At 39.9% G+C, this 17,940-nt stretch overlaps 2 pseudogenes across 2 annotated transcripts; one reads left to right on the top strand and one right to left on the bottom strand.

Moving 5' to 3' along the window:
* Positions 1–16: 16 nt before the first annotated feature.
* LOC103721917 (WUSCHEL-related homeobox 3 pseudogene) lies at positions 17–1,129 on the bottom strand (annotated as a pseudogene). Its single transcript, XR_016398830.1, has 2 exons — positions 545–1,129; positions 17–283 (listed from the first exon to the last, which is right to left on the bottom strand). The product of XR_016398830.1 is annotated as a WUSCHEL-related homeobox 3 pseudogene (transcript).
* Positions 1,130–9,564: 8,435 nt separating this feature from the next.
* On the top strand, positions 9,565–14,469 carry LOC103721910 (uncharacterized; annotated as a pseudogene). Its single transcript, XR_015974464.2, has 2 exons — positions 9,565–9,922; positions 10,032–14,469. The product of XR_015974464.2 is annotated as an uncharacterized LOC103721910 (transcript).
* The last annotated feature ends 3,471 nt before the right edge of the window (positions 14,470–17,940 follow it).

The following is a 17,940-nucleotide window of genomic DNA, read 5'->3' as shown; positions in this document are numbered from 1 at the left end:
TTAGAGAGGCTATCAGTTATGGAGATAAGTTGGTGAACGTCGAGCGTGAGGAGGACTTGCTGGTGCTGCACTCATCCTTGAGCCCGGTGCTCTTGGTGGGGAAGAGATCCAGAGTCCTGAGAGGCCGGCAAAGCAGTGGAACGGCCGAGCCCGCATCCATCTTCACCATCCACTCGTACCCATACTCCATGTTGCTTGCCGTCGCTGGTGTTTCTTCTCGTCCGCCGGTCTCCAATTTGGGCAGCAAATTTAGTCCTCTGGTTGCCTCTTGGCAGCATCCTCCCTGTACCACAAGATGCACCAAGAAGAACAACCATCAACCTGTCTTGTCGATCAGAACTCCACAAACTATCTTTACTTCAACTTCAAGTCATGAAGAGTACCATCTTCTAGTATCTAAATAAAGAAAATACTAGACTCCAACGGAAAAACAATACATTGGAATGGTAAAGATGCAAACTAATTAATTCCATACCCATATCCAACGAGTCATACATATAAACTAACCATAACCATAGAAAGGTATCAACAAAAATGTACGTACCGAGAAACAATGACAAAGTGGGAGGGAGGAGGAAGAGGTAAGGGGGACCCGGTGGAGGAAGTGAGGTAGGATCTGGTGGTAGAATGGAAGAGGAGGAGGTGGTGGTGGAGAATGGAAGGTTTCCTCCGAGAAGTGAAGAGAGTGTGGGTGGGAGCAGGAGTGGAGAAGGTGGTGGTGCCTGCTGAGTCTCCTCCGGAGCTTCTGCCGGTCTCTGGCCTTGTGGTTCTGGAACCAGTAGAACACATTCTTTCCCTCAATCCTTCCATAATGGGAGAGGTAGGCCGTTATCTGCTGTATCTGAGAAGCAGTGGGAGTCCGAACTCCACTCCTATACATCTCTTCAAGAATCATCAGTTGCTTTGGTGTTGGGCACCACCTTGTCGAAGGAGCCTGAGGCATCTCTCGCTCTTATCGATCTCTCTTAGCTTTGTCTCTTGCTGAATGTCTTACTATCTTTTGGGTGCATCGGGGAGGAAGGCAAACTGAAGGGAGAGAGAAAAGAAGACGAGAGACAAAAGGGATGTGCGAGGGAGAGCTAAGCGGGCAGTATATAAAATGTTGGAGAGAAAGGAAGTGCAGTCATGCCGATGTAGTTCTGAGAAGGGCAGTGAATGGGGGTGCATGTCAATGGTTTTGCGGAATTTTTTTTTTGTTGAGAGAGGTGATCAGAGATGGGAAGTGGAGGGATAACCTCTTTCTTTCTTTCTTTTCTTTTTTTTTTAAAAAACAAAGAAAGAATCGGGGTTGGACCACATCTATTCTGGAGTTTTTCTGATAAAATGAACTAAGGGGATATGACATCTATTCAAGAGTGTTTTGGTTGGTGGAAGTGTCATTGAATAGGGCGAATGACACGTAGGTTGTCACACGCCTTTACGTCTACCATTTTACGCGTGAAGTAAATTATATGCTGATGACGCCCTGCATCATTGGACCAGTCCAACCCAGCGCTCTTGTCTCTCCCTCTCTCACTCTTAGTGAAAATGGGATGAAGCCAGCCCGAGCACCGGTACGGAGCATGTATACCATATCATTTCAGTGATGACGTCAAAAAAATTCTGTACCATATCATACCGATACTATATTAATACCAAGATGGCGAATCTTAGCTGTTAGGATAGCAATGCTAAGCTTAATTATATTACAAGCTGTCAGGTGAACTAATGACACATGAACTTTTTTTTCTCTCAAAAATAAGACAAGAAATTTTGTCAACAAAATTTGAAACTTTGGGCAAAAAGAGAATATTATTTGTATTAGCAGGACTTTAAAGTTATTTGGGTCCACCAATATCATATTTTTTTTTTCGTGTTTTGTTGATTTAAACTTGCTAATTTATTGATTGTGATAATCAATTAGCATATTTTAAATGCACAGTGTATCCTTTGGTGTCAAACTAGTCGAGCCGGCCCATTTTGCACTCCAATGATGCAGTGAAATAACAAAGAAAACTATATGAGTAAACTATACTTTGTTTGCTATTCTTTCACTCGAACTTGCCAAATTATGAGAATATATGATAAATTTTTATACCTCACTGAATACTTGTTGGCGAACTTTCACATGTTGCATAAAAAAACAACAATTCAAATTCTTGAGGAAATAGCTAGATGTAATTTCTCCTACATCCTGCTCCATGAGGTGCCCGTCCATCAGACCCTAGGATCGAATAGACTCTCTTCCGGAAAAGAAAAGCAATCATGAAATTAAGCATAATAATCTTGAGATTCACATGGCATGCTCGCAATCCATTAGAAAAAAAGGAAGGTTAATAGAAAACGAAGAAATTAATTGACTTGAAATCATACACAACCTATCTATTTGTGAATTTGTTGCTATACGGTAATCTCTGATGACTAATTGTAGCTCCCAATGACCAAGTCCTTTTCAAGGCACCTGGGGAGGCAGGTGTTGTAATATTACAGTGCAACTATGTATTACTTTGGTAATATGAGTCTAGTATAAATGTTCAAAATTTATCTGGCTAGATGAAAAGTTCCATGCATGCTGCACCACCAAGGTTATAGAGACTGAGCAATCTGTGTGGTTGAAACGGATGGGCCATCTGTTCATCATCTCATAAATCTTTCCTACAAGCCAACCTTGTTTATGTCTAGAAACTAGCACAAGTTGAAGAAGAAGATATGGTTATGAACAAGCCAACCTTGTTTATGTCTAGAAAACTAGCACAAGTTGAAGAAGAAGACATAGTTATGTTAGGGACGTGTGGGTTGCAAACTCCCAAGAAGAACAGAAGAAGAGGGAAGACCCAAGTGGAATTTAACATAAACTAGGCAAGGGGTAGGGCTTCAAGCCTGAGACTTGAAGGTAGCAAGCAATATGAGCATCTAATCGTTTAGTCACGTAATATATTAAGCCAAAAAGAGTAGGGCTAGGTGGTAAGAGGAGAAGTTTGTCCTTCAATTTGCCCGGTTATGAATTAATTATGCCATTTATGATGAATTTCCTTCTCTGTCTCGGTGCTCTTCACTGCACACCACCTATCCTTCTCTTTTAGTGCATTTAGTGCAAGAGTTATTAGTAATGGCAGGTAGCCATTGTGCGAGAAGCTTTAGTTTTCTTTCTTTCTTTCTTTCTTTTTGGGCAGTTGAGGAAGCTTTTGCTTTGTAAAGGATTTCCAAATGATTTCTTTGGAAGTAGGTTTTTAAACTATAAATATTCTCATGTCTCATGATTAATAATGGACTTTGATTTGCTTTCCAGTGGTTATTGCTGTCCAGCTCACCCATGAGTTATATCTCTCTAGCGTTTTACAAGTGCAGGTCAATATACAGGGAAAAAATTGAATCGAGGTAGCATTATCTCAAATGCTGTTTCTTCACTATGCCAATCTAATAATGCCACCATAGGTTATGTTTGACATAAGAATTGGTCCTACCATCTAAGTCAGATGCTGTACATGCAATTTATAATGGCATTTTTATTGACCTAGATCCTTGGGTTATGGGTGCTTCCATTGGTCTCCAAGAGTATAGGCTTACACAGAGATGAGTGCAAGTCAACTTACTTTGAAATATGTGCACTCCCATCAGCCAAATTATCTATTGCCAATGCACATCTTGAGAACATGATACTATTTCCCTAGTAATTGCCCAAACCTGATTCGCATTAAGGTTTCTTTAGCAATAATTTTTGGCTTTAGATGTAAATTTGAAAGTTTGCCGCATGTAACTTTCAAAATTCAACTTGGATCAGGGAGTTGAATGGAAGAAACTTATTTTAATTTCATCATACGTCGAGAGACACAAGGCGTCTTGCTCTGCATGCATGAAAGCACCCCATTACATAGATTAGAGCTCAGGTGAACGCAGAAGAAAGAACGTTCAGAGATGCTGCCCTCTCTCTCTCTCTCTCTCTCTCTCTCTCTCACACACACACACACACACACAGAGCTAAGTTACTCATCGTCACTTTGTCTTTAGCGATAACATTCCAAGTGCTCCTATCTCCCCCTTCCTTACAAAATACATGCAATATTAATATATATACTACAAATAAGAAGACAGAAGCGAACCAAATGGAGAAATATGTTACACATCACCATGTATTACAGTTGAAGCCTCACTGAAGTCGAACTAAATTCTATTGTCTGAGGTCTGAAATTGGCCAACTGCTCCCAAAGTCCCTTCAAACGGGTAAAGTAAGTGATTACACTCCCATTACTCTGAAAAAGGGATGAAATAGCTTTATGCAACTGGTAAATTCTTGGTCCGTTGCTTTGGCTAAATTTTTCCTTTAAATCGAGCCAAATCTCTCTTGCTGTCTCCATGTAGATTACACTAGTATTCATTTCTTTAGGGATTGAGTTTAAAATCCATGCTGAAACAACCATGTTGCACCTTATCTAGGCTATATGATACGGATCATTCGATGGAGGTTGAGGAATGCTTCCATCGATGAATCTTTCCTTGTTTTTAACACTTAGAGCCATGATCATAGATCTGCTCTAAGTTGAATAGTTTTCTTCATTTAAAATTAAAGATATAAGATGCAAACCTGTGCTGTCGCCATGATGTAAAAAATAAAGACTCATGGGATCTTCAAATATGCTCTGAAGCAGTGAAGAAATAGAATCCGCATTGCTGTTGGCAGAGGCAGCCATGGAAGAAAGCTGTTAATGCTCTGATACCATGTAAATTTTCATATGAAGAAGGGAATGAAAAGAGTATTTAGAAGAGAATAATCTTGGAAGAAAGAAACAGAGTAAGCCGAGTAGGCTACCTAGCTTTATCTCTTACTTCTGTACTTATACAAGCTGAGGATATAAGATATATATATATATATAGGGATCTTATAACTGTTCTAAATGAATGGATAATTACAATAACAAAAACTAACTGATTAACTGAATAACATAATTTAGTTTGACTTCAGTTAGGCTTCAACTGTAATACATAGTGATGTGTAACAAAATATAAAGAAAGAAAGGAATGAAAAGAGACTAGAGCAGCGGCAGAACATCATAATACATCCTAGAAATCCAAAACGCCTGCCAAATCCCCAGTCTCTTGCTTCCCAAAAGCATCACAGCTTCATACCATACAGAGAACAAGAATAAAAAAAAGAAATTTAGACGTCATGCGTGGCAAGACGTCCATTTTTTTTTTCTTTTTTGGTAAATAAGATGTCTATTTCAGATTTATATCATACGAGAGAAAAAAAATAGGCTACCTCAGCTCGTGACGATGAGTTCACAATCTTTAGCTGGATTTCAGGTTGAATCTTTCGCATCTAAGACTGATCGTTCTTTTTTTCACAATGTTGGCCATTGGATCATAGTCAATATAGACCTCAAAGCATCTTAAACTTGTTGCTTTATTTATCTGCACGGCGCTTAAAGCAATCATCGTGTAATCTAATGGTCGAGTCATACTAAGAAAGCCGAATCTTTTCCGTACGAAAGATACATTTTTTTTTTGTGGTAAAATGGATAAATAAAATCAAAAGACTATAACTAAACCTAAAAGAATTGGAAAACAAAATATTTAATAAGATAGAAAGACATATCTTAGAATTCTATAAAGCTAACTCTATATAGTTGACCATATAAAATGCTATCTAGTCAACTACACTATTAAAACCTCTATCCTCTTCAGTTGCCCTAGTTGTATCGGTATTAGTATTCCTATTATTATAGGCCCATGAAATGCTACTTCGGCTGAGACTACCAAGATGGTAGTCATCATGAGCCCATGTATTCCAGGAGATGAACCAAATACGTGCTTCCACATGATGAAGCTTTTGGTCATAAAAACAAGCATATATACATACATGTATATACACACAATATATATATAGATGAGTGAAATGAGAAGGAAATAAACCACTGTGTGCAGGACCTGCATGCGACTGTTCGTCTCGTGATCATTTCTGCTGATTTTTTTTTTTCTTGTTAGGAGTCCAGTAGTGTTTTAGGACATGGTGCATTTACATTGGGTGTCAGATTTGGCATTATGATGCTCGGCTGGCGTTGCTCCATCGTTCATTGAGGAGCTATCGATTTGTGAAGTAATGGCAGGTTAGATTAGATGAGCTGCCTTGGACGACAATCAACTAGTTTTATATATCAATGTACACCTTGCTAAGTTGAATCTTCTTCAAGTCGCTGTACCATTACAACAAATTACCTGCACAATTTCATGCAACAATTATAACATCCAGCTGGCCTGACTTTGGGTTCATGTACCAGAACTAAATAGAGTGAGAGATTGCAGATCGCAAGATGATAAATTTTCAATCAAGATATAGAAGAGAATAATGATATCCGTCCAAGGTATCAATAACAAATCTATGGAATATGCTATTCCGATCAGCATTTGTCGTTTGATCAAATGCAACCATTTCTTTTCCTTTTTTTTCTTCCCTAATTTGTGTATGTATGTATCACCGATCCCTCACCACTTGTTCAATGGACATGATCTTGATTTCAAATGAAGCAAACCTCCCAAAGATAGGGTAAGCATGGAATGAAAGGCTAAAGGTTGATAGAGGAGAAGAACAGACTGTTCATGGTGAATATTTTTGCATAAGTGGCGGTTGAATTAGCCTTCTTCTTTTTTTTTTTTTGATAAATCGGCTAATCACACAGCTCTGGCATGAGTATAGCCAGCTACATCACTAGCAAGAAGATTGCATAAAGTAGAAGGAAAAGTCTGTTGGGTTCATAGAAAATCTTCTGAATGATAAGCAGCAAGTGACGTGATCCAATCCGCTGAGTCCATAGGAATTAGCCTTCTTTCAAGATGAAGTTATCAATGGAAAGAATCTAATAAAGAGCGAGAGCAGCTGTTCTATTGCCGGGTCAGTGGCCACCTAACTTTCAAACGAACCTTTCAAATTTTTGGACCATTTATTTCTTTTCTCCATAGCATGCGACTTTCTATATTTTTTCCTTGACTTCATGTTACCTACGTTGCTTTCGTTGCCTAGTCTACCCGTCTCTGTCCCAAGCACTTGTAATGGGCCTTGCTTATCATGGGCCGGGAGCTAGTGGGTCGTCAGATCCATAGGCTCGAGCTCCAGACTCTCTTCCGGGTTGAAATGTTGAAGTGCCAAGTTATAATATTGTGCGTGTAGCATTTCATAGGTCTGGCTAAACCCTACATATACTAAAGTCTTGATCTCTTAACTCTTAAGCTGCATGCCTCAGGGCATAATACCAACTATGAGGCTGTTTGGATCCCTGTAGTTTAACACCTATTGGGCTGCCTATGCCCAAACCATATGCTGCAAGTTGAGTTGCAAATGAGCTACAACTCAAGGCCCAAATGTTGCAAGTATACTGTCACGTTTTAAATCCGGGACATAACACGGCCATGCTACCGAGAAATACAATCCACGATAACATGAAGCCAACCATTTCATCTAGCTTCCAATCCACATCAAGCAAAATATAATAAATAGAAATCCAAATTCTTCATTTATTAAACAACAAAGTAAACATCGGTTCAAAGCATCTAAATCCAAACATAAAAGCTAAACCTATAATTCTCAATATTTAGAAAGTTATTAATCTACAAATTTGTAATTAACTAAAGACTTAAAGTTATATTATGTAGATCGCCAAGCTTACTAGCATGAACTCCGATTGGACCATCCTTCGTTCCTACAGATCCTACTCGCTTGAAAAGAGAAAAATAGAAATATGTGAGCGACACAGCTCAATAAGTAAAACTCACACTATCTTATCAGATCAAGTATAAGTTTTTTCATGTCAATGCATTATTTAAAGAAAATAACATCTATTACAAAATTAAATCATTTTATAGGATGATATATTAAACAAGTCATAAAGTCACTCATGGATGGATAAGTCACAAATAATTCATATACATTGTTTCAAGTTTATATTGCAAATAAATTCATAAATCATTCTTTTGCTATTTAGCTACATTATAGTTCAAAACATAGCTCACAGATATTCATGCTACGGTCATTTTATACTTGTGATAGAGCTATATTTTATATTCGACAAAGATTCATGTTTTGTATGCCAACTTTATCCTGCTAGTAGGGTTATATTTTGTATGGATGTTAGCTCCGAGTGTCGATCTTCCACAAGTCTAGAGAGTCGTACATAGCTATCTGAGAGCCTTTAGAGTATTTATATCTTTTTCTTAAAACATACACATAAGTAGATTGAAAAATATTAAATGACATGATTATATTCATATTTCATAGACAAACCATCTTCATTAAAAATTATTAACAGAACTATTTTTTTATAATAAAACATGATTTTTATAATATATATGCTGATCTATAAGTTTAAGAAAAATATGATATCTACACAAACAAATTTTATGCATGAAAAATATAATAATTTGAAAAATAATAAGAATTGTAAGATCTATTTATCTCATTCGCCTTAGATCATCAAACATTATTTGGCAAATCTGCTAAACCTATTTAAAAAATATTAAAAGCAAAATTAATTTTTATTAGATGACTTTAGTAGAATCAAAAATAATAAGAGAAGACTTAACCGAGCGAACAATAGTTCTGGATGGGTAAGGTCTAAATAAATTTTTTAATGAATTATAAGGCAGAGACTTGATCAAGGCTAAGATCGTTTAACAAGGTTCACCAATAATGCTTTTAGGGATACTCAATAGGGCCGGATGGTCGGAAAAAGAGGGAAGAAGGCGGAACATAACAAAATAGTGGATTCTTTTCTCTAAGCACTTTTTTGCCGATTTTTCGGCCGAAGGCCGTGATTCCAAATCATGGAAAGAAGAACAAGGAAAGGTGAAGAAGGTCAAAGGGCTACCTTAGTTTCGGAGGCATTGGCAACCTCGATTTTTGGTGAGGATAGTGACAGACAACTATAAACTCAAAGGGAGAAAGCAGAAGAAGGGGAAAGAAAGAAGAGATGTTGTTTAAGGTGGAAGGCTATGGAGGTTGGGGCTCTCTCTTATAGAGGAGCCTAGGGTTCCTGCAATTCTAAGATTCCTCATCCTGGCCGAAACTGCAGGAGAGGATTAAGACTTTTTGGGAGTCTTCCTCAGCCAGCGCACGGGGTGGATGCATGGTCAGCCTCTTTTTTTAGGCCGGTCAACTGGTCCGGACCAGGCCTTCACATATACACTATAGCCATGGGAGGAGGGGCGTATTCATGGAATAATAAAAAAAAAAATACTCCTCGGCGAACCATCCACGTGGCAGGATGCACGTGCTTAAATAGTATTTTACTGTAAGCCTATTCGTATTTCCCGGCGGTTACGAGTTTCCCGCGTGAGCTCAAACCCAAGCCGCGAGGAGGCCAGAACCCGCACCACCAACGGTGGTGATCTAACATCACTCCCGCTGTTAAAACCACCCGATCTCCAAATCCAACGGCTAGGTTTCCCTAATAACCGCCATAGACCAAACCCCACCCGCTACTGAATCCGAAACGTTATATTATTTGTCCGTCTCCGTTTCGGTGCTGGGTCGCCGTCCCACGGCCCCCACTCTGCCCCCCCTCCTTTCCCTTCGCCCGCGAACACGCCTTCCACCCCACCTCTCTTCCCCACTTCTCTCTCACCCTCTCTATTTGCCCCTTTCCTCTCTCTCTTTATATTTATTTCCCACCCCTATCCCCCTCCCCCCACCCCATCCTCCCCTCTCTCTCTCCTCCTCGTTTTATTTATCCATCTGGGAACCTTCTCCTACGCTCCATCCGACGACCCACAGGCGCCCACGTCCTCGTCGTCTTCTTCGCCCGCCCCCCACGCCCCGTCACCCCCTTTCTATAAATACCCGCCCCGCCCTTATCCCCGTCTCCGCTTTGGCTTTCTAGGGTTTCCACTAATACGGCGAGACCTGGTGGAATTCTTCGATTTGGACGGCGGAATCCCTCGCGTTCGCGCCCTTTCGGTACGTCTCGCCGCTCCCAATCCCATCCTTCTTTCTCCCGATCGAAGCTAGGGTTTCTTTGTTTGATCTTCTTTTTCGGGTTTTGTGTTTGTTTTTTCGTCTTTTTAAGGTCTTTCTTGATGGGGAAAGATTGAGGAATCTGTGGTCGGTTGGTGTTTTCTTGGGGTGCCATGGCGATTATGAAGAATAGCCTTAGGGTTTCGAGGCTGGACGGTGATTCCTCGCCGGGGAGTCGGGGCAGTGTGTCGAGCGAGGAGGACGAAGAGGAGGTCCGGACTCGGAGTTCGGCGTCGGAGACTGATGGTGCCGATGTCTCGGATGTCGACTCTGGGATGGGATCCGACGAGTTCGATATTTCCGAGCTTGCTGAGGCCGGGACTGAGTTATGCCAAGTGGGGAACCAGAGCTGCAGCATCCCGCTGGAGCTCTATGATCTTCCTGACTTGGGGACGGTCCTCTCGCTGGAGACCTGGAACGACTGCCTCTCTGAGGAGGAGCGGTTTGCCTTGGCTGAGTACCTCCCTGATATGGACCAGGAGACGTTTGGCCGGACTCTGAAGGAGCTGTTCTCGGCGCAAAACGTCCACTTTGGGAGCCCGCTTGTCGAGCTGTTCAATCGGCTGAAAGCCGGGCTTTGTGACCCGAGGATTGTTCTTTACCGCCGGGGAGTGAACTTCTTTCAGAGGCGCCAGCACTACCATTACCTGTGCAAGTATCAGAATGCTATGGTGGGAAGCCTTTTCCGGATAAGGGATGCTTGGCAGAATTGTGCAGGGTATGGCATCGAAGAAAGGCTTCGGCTGTTGAATATTCTGAGGAGCCAGAGGCCTTTGTGTTATGAGAGGGATGGAGACATGGAGTCTGAGACGGATTCAGAGAGTGGGGATTCAGGTGATCGTTACTGGAATAAAAGGTTTAAAATGGATCGGCGGGCAGTGCAGTCATCAAGGCTTTCCTTTGATATCATGTCTCGTGGGAGTGGTATGCCTATGGAGCAGATGAAGATTGGGAAAGAAAACTCAAAGGGGGTGCTGAAGGTTGCCGCTCCCAAAGTCTCTGCCCAAAAGGAGTACTTGGGAGCAGCAGGTCAGTATCCCTCTGCTGCTAAGCATAGTGCGGAGGCAAAGACTAGAATGCCCATGTCGCTGTTATCTCTTCCCTGGCAGGATCAAGTTGCAGACTATGATTTGGGGAATTCTCAAAGGCCTAGACATCAGATGAGTGATGATCAGGATGATTTTGAGGAGAAGGGTTATGAGATGGGCTTGCAGGGAGGCTGGAATGCACTTTGTGGAAATGCGGCAACCAGGGCTAACTTGCTGAAACTAGGAAAGAAGAATGAATTGCGAAAAAGAGATGGCAGAGGTATATTTGGCGATGACGGCCCTGATGGTTATGATAGGTTGCCTCATTATCAAGGTAGGAGTAGGAATTCTGATCAGGCGGTCACTATAGCTTCTTATGATCATCGATCCCTTGATACCCTGAAGAAGTATTCTGAGGAGAGGACATATCCGGCCAGAGAGCGGCCTCAGCATCAACCTCTGAAAGGAAGTCAGGTGGACCAGTCAGCTGGCAGTCACCCCTTTCAGCATAACAAAATGCTTGAAGAAGCCATTTCCATGGACAGAGGCAAGAAATGGAAGGTTAGGGATGGGAATAAAACTGGCAAAAGTAGAGTTGGACACTATTCCAAGATCAAGTCTTATAAAACTACCCCAGCACAGATGGATGATTCATACTTCCACTCTGATCTTAGAGCCAAAACATTACAAGGAAAGATCAAGAATAAGTCTCCTCAGTATGAGGGAATGGGTATGAACGATGCAAGGGGCTCTACGATGTACTCCCAAAGTGAGGAGACGGAATCCGATTCATCAGACCAGGTTGAGGAAGATGGAGGTACCAATCATTCAGTGAGGAAGTTGGGGCATTTAAGTGGTGACCTGGAGGTCTATCACTTAGGAGTTGCTAAATCATTGTCTGATTCTAAAAAGGTCAACAAGCTCACGAAGATGGATCAAAAAGTGTATTCCCATTTTGCTGACAGAGCCACAAGCATTTGCACAAAAGAAGTAGAACCTTATGCTACAAAAGGGAAGCACAAGGGCAAAACGAATGAGCCCAATTACTTGTCTGATGTTAAATTGAAGAAGAAGGGCCAAATTCCAAAGTCCAATGAGAAGTTACAGCCATCATTACTCAAGATGTATAATACAGAGAAGAAGCGTAAGGGAATGATTGATCTGGAGACTTCTTCACAGAAGCCAGTTTATTTGCGTGATTATGGCAGGGGCATGTTGGCTGAGCATAAGGAGAATTTGGATGGAAGTTCCAGGTTACTGGGTAACCAGATGCGAGTTTACAAATCAGGGAAAGGAAAGCAACCTTCTGATGCTCTTACAATTGAGGCCAATCATTATGAAAGACCAAACATGTCCCTGTTAGAATGCAACTCTGTGAAGAAGAAAACAAAAGTGAAGGCTGAAGGTATGTGTGTTGACGAGCCAGATGAACCTCTTTACCAACAGTCTAGTCCAAAGCAGCAAATTGATGACCACAATGTCAAGAAGAAGAAGGGAAAAAGAAAAGCAGATGCTGCATCTGATTCTTTGATTGTGGCAACTTCTGAGCCGGTCATTCCAGAAAAAGGAACAGCAGACATAGAGCCAGAGGGAGAGTTGCAAAAGAAACCATTTACCCTGATCACACCTACAATTCACACTGGTTTTTCATTTTCCATCATACATCTTCTTTCAGCTGTCCGAAAAGCAATGGTTACTCCTCATGCAGAAGATTTGACAGTTATTGGAAATCATCATGAAAAGAATGTCGGTAGACTGATGAGAGAAGAGCAGAACAATTTGCTTCAAGTGGCCAATGGCACACAGGTGCTCCATTCTCATGAAAACATGGACGGATATACTTCAGAGCATGCTGGTCAGAATAAGTTACCTTCTCTTACAGTTCAAGAGATTGTCAATCATGTTAGATCGAATCCAGGAGATCCATGCATTCTCGAAACACAGGAACCACTTCAGGATTTAGTCCGTGGTGTACTGAAAATATTTTCCTCTAAGACAGCACCTCTAGGAGCAAAGGGTTGGAAGGCGCTTGTATTCTATGAGAAATCAAACAAAAGTTGGATGTGGATTAGTCCGGTTACTACTAGTTCATCTGATAATGATACTGTTGAAGAGACCTCTGCCGAAGCTTGGGGCATTCCCCACAAGATGCTGGTGAAGTTGGTTGATGCATTTGCTAATTGGCTAAAATCTGGGCAGAAGACCCTTCAGCAGATAGGAAGTCTTCCAGCGCCTCCAATATCAATGTTGTCAAACTTGGATGAGAAGGAGAGGTTCAAAGATTTAAGAGCCCAGAAGAGTCTAAATACTATTAGCCCGAGCTCTGATGAAGTGAGGGCATATTTCCGTAAAGAGGAACTTCTAAGATATTCTATTCCAGATCGGGCCTTCTCTTACACTGCTGCTGATGGGAAAAAATCTATTGTTGCTCCACTAAGAAGGGGTGGTGGCAAGCCAACATCAAAAGCTCGGGATCATTTTATGCTTAAGCATGATCGCCCACCTCATGTTACTATTCTTTGTCTTGTACGTGATGCAGCTGCCAGATTGCCTGGGAGTATTGGAACTAGAGCAGATGTTTGTACTCTTATCAGGGATTCACAATATATTGTTGAAGATGTCTCTGATGCACAGGTCAACCAAGTTGTTAGCGGGGCTTTAGACCGGCTGCATTATGAACGTGATCCATGTGTGCAGTTTGACGGGGATAGAAAATTGTGGGTTTATCTGCATAGAGACAGGGAGGAGGAAGAATTTGAGGACGATGGTACCTCTTCCACTAAGAAATGGAAAAGGCCAAGAAAAGATGCTACAGATCAGTCAGACATGGGAACAGTTAATGATGGGAGCTATCATGCATCTGGAGATCCAGCTATGGGTGGTTCTACTGCCAGATATCATTATGATCCTGATCTTAATAATATCAAGTCATCATCCATCAAAGCAGGGGAGAAACCTGAACTTTATAATGATTTGAGGCCCGATGTGGAGAATATCCAGTCTTTTGTTGATTCTAAACCAGGTACCAGGAACCAAAGCAATTCACTGAGTTGGGAGGCTCCTGGGTTGAATCTCCTAGAGGAAAACAAAATGGTATGTCAAGAGAACTCCATGAATGAAGATTTTGATGATGAAGCTTTTAGCAGAGAAAAGCCAGTTGGGCTCATGAGTACAAGCTTGTTATGAAGAATGGATGTTCCATACTCAACATTTTCATGTTCCTTGCAGGATAAATCTAGGTAAAGTCCTTGAACCTACATGTGTTAGTACATCTCTGGCATGTTCCCTGTTCGTTACATCACCTGGTTATTCTGCTATAACTTTAAAATCATAATTTTGTAAAAAGACTAGTAGTGACTGATTTAAATGGGTGGTCCTATGGTTTTCTTCCTTGTTACTGTATTTATGGATCTGTCTTTATCATCTGAAAGACGGTATTGGCCCTAGTGTAGTTAATTTACAGCTGGCAATCTCTCTTTGAAATTCTTTTTTCTCATATTTGGACAACAGAGTGTGATGGCTAAGATTGTGATGTTTGTATGATGTTTGCTGTGTCGAATATATAAAAAAAGTAAATCAAGCTCACGAAATTAGGAAAAAAAAGATGCATAGGACCTTTAGTAAAAAGATAGCAAAAGGCAGCAGAAATTGCCAAGGCAATTATTGTTAAATAGACATACTGCTACTCAACAACATATTCCTGCTTGATGCTTTGCATGCTGGAGTAAAGCTCATCTAACTTGAATATTTTCTTTTGTTTCTCTCAATATGCAACTTCTTGTAGATTTAGCAGAGAATTTATAAGTAATATATGAACATCTGATACATTTGTTCTTTCATTGCGAGGAACTAAACTTGTATATACTACGTAAACTCTTGAAGCTTATGCCATCATTAAGGGAATATTTTAATTATTCAATTCCTGTCCGGTCTTACCATATCAGAGCTTCTAAGTTCCAACTGAATAGTTTTGGTTGCCATGATTGGATGGAGTTGGAAAGGTGGATGGGAATGAGATAATATAAAAAATTGAGATAAAAATTTTATGTATTTTTCACATAACAAATTGATTTTTGGGAATTGCCTTGTGCATTTCACTGCGCAGAGTCGCAGACCAACATTTTCACGCTCGAAGATTGTGAAAATTATTGTGATCGTTATAGAAAATAGTAGAGCATTTAAATGCCATAAACATGATCCCTGCCATATCGAAGATGAAATTGGCATTTAATGAAGTTTTCTTTGCATACATCTTACTGCCCTGGTCAACCTGCTGTTCTTGCGACCCATGATATCATATCTACTTTCATACTAGTACTATTGACAAAAGTAACTCTGGCGTCCAAGACCTTTTGTGAAGGTGATAAATGGCTAGGAGGGTATAATGGAGACTACAGACCCCTCAGGATTCAAAGGTAGATAAGCCAGCTGGGTGCAGGACAAAGTTACAAAACTATATTAGCTCATAGGCCTTAATCATTGTATTATCTGCTGCCATTGGCATCTTTCTAGTATTTTGAGAAGCCTATGAACCCCTTAGGTATCATTAAAGATAAGCTTAGGAAACTACTAGAGACACTAATGTGCCTTAGATATTGTCCCCGCTGCTAACCTATTGTTGACATCTATACTCTTTGGTCTTACCACCTGCAAATCAATGGTGATTTTGGAGTTGCTGAAATCTCTCACATCTTCACTTTGACATATATAACTATGTCTACTAAGGCTATGTTCATTAGGGTTAAAATATCTTGGGAAAGTTGGTCAACTATCCCATTGACCAACTTACCCATGTTCTCATGCTCTAGTCAAAAAAGTGAGGTTGCTAAGTTAAGTTTCCATGGCCAGCATTTACCATGAAATGGATGGAAATACTTACCCAACTAGGAGCTGAGTAAGTTGGCTTCCCATCAGTCGGGTAAAGTGGCCCTATTTTTTTATTTTAAAATGTCCCTCTTATGCTGATGCATTAACAAACCCTAACCTCTCACTTCCTCTCTTAGTCTGTAACAAACCCTAACCCAAGTAGCACCGTTGCAATTCCCAGCCAATTTTCTGCCAAAAGATCAGCAGATTCCGGTGAGTCTTTCATATTTCTCACTTAAAATCTCCTTCTTTTTCTTTTAACCGGCGAGATTTATGTTTTTTCTTGCCAGCGATTATGGGTGTTCTCGGTTTGTTTTTCTCAAGTTACATTTCACATTGTCTTGGGGTACTAAAATTTTCATTTTTTTATTTTCATCAAATTTGACTGTGTAAATCTTGTATTGATCTCCAGATTTGTTGTTGTGGTTCATACTAATTTGGGTAATGTAATTTTTTCTTCTAACTTTTCAGTCATCAAAATTTAGCTGTATCAGTTTGGGTATGTATTTGATATTGTTGCCTCTTATGCAATGGTACCGTTCTTCGAATAGTTTGGAGTCTGGGGGCCTTGCTAGCTAGGGATGAATTCAATCAATTTTTTCCTTTCTTTTTCTTATCCGTGTTTAATTGAATGCATTTTTGACTGTTTTGTTGTGCTCTTGTTCCATCTAGCCTCTCCAATTTTGTATGGGCCGAAAACTTTTTTTGGTGCGAGGAAATTGGGCTTCAATCACGAAGGGGCATTGCATAATACTGTGCAAATTGGGCCTAGAAGTATAGATACTATAGGAAAGATGAATAGATCTTAGCAACTTACCTGGAAAGTTGTAATGTAAAAGAACATGGGTAACAAATTCCGGAGCCACTTTCCAATATATAAAAGAACGTGGATAAATTATTTTACCGTCTAAGTGTTGCTTGGGTAATAGTTATTCAAGAAAATGCTGATTCTTGGTTAAGTTTCATGCCCCCAAAGAGCGAGCCTTAATGGTAAATTAAGATGGCAAATGCTTGTAGAATAATGGAACTGGGGCAACACTTCATGATCATCAAAATTAATGTTCCATGTTTTTCTTTTCTTTTTTTAATTACAGAAATTAAAGAGTTGTCAATCGACACGAGCAAATTTTATTGACCTGTTAGAATTTCACAATCACAATGGATCTTCTCTACATGCTACGACTGTGATCTCATTATTGTTCTTTTCTTCTTCCAAATGACAATCTCTTCATATATGCTTCTGAAGATCAAAACCTAATTTTACAGTTGTTGTCTTCTGTGTCCCATTCCAACTTGTATGTGACCTAACATTTTGTCTTCTTCAACCTATTTCAACTTTTATTTTACTTATCATTTTGGTCTTAGATTTTTGTAGGTGTTGGAGGACATTACTATTTTGCTGTATTAGTGATTGCATGATTGTGTTGGTTTCTTTAACATTTCACTTATCATTTCGGTCTTAGCTTTTTGTAAGTGTTGGAGGATGTACTATTTTTCTGTATTTGTGAATGTATGATTGTGGTGGTTTCTTTAGCATTTCTGATTAATAATTTGTTTGTGGACAAGCAGGTATTAGTAACTTAATGCTGTCAAACGTTTTTGCAATATTGCTGATTTTTCCTTCCATTCCTCTTTTATGGATGGTTTCAAACCTTCTGTTATTGAAAATTTGTATGTGTTCACTTTTCATGCCATCGTAGTCTCCTGCAAGATCAAGGAAAAAGCTTACCTTGCTAAATTCATTGAACAATTTTATCGCTTGCCTCCTTAAATCCAATCTCATAGCAACTTTGTTTCTTATTTGAAAGAATTATAAGTATCATATGAAAATTTAGGTCCTATAAAAATAATGAAACATAACTAATCATACTTATTTAAATCATATTTTTATTTTTCTCGGTTGCTAATGTGTTTTGCATTTTCAAATTCTGTGTTAGTTTCTTTTGGTTTGAAAATGAATTAGATTTTTGGAGTATGCCATGTTAATTCTGAAACCTTGCATTTTGAGCAGGCCTATTTATCCAAGGTTTATTTCATCCAAAACTAATGCTTATTACAAAGTTCCAA

This window comes from Phoenix dactylifera, chromosome 17 (genome assembly GCF_051530095.1).
Source record: "Phoenix dactylifera cultivar Ajwa chromosome 17, Ajwa_hap1_PhDact_Kaust_v1.1, whole genome shotgun sequence".
Taxonomy (NCBI): domain Eukaryota; kingdom Viridiplantae; phylum Streptophyta; class Magnoliopsida; order Arecales; family Arecaceae; genus Phoenix; species Phoenix dactylifera.
Note: the sequence above shows the minus strand (reverse complement) of the source record. Positions and strands in the feature narration are given on the sequence as shown.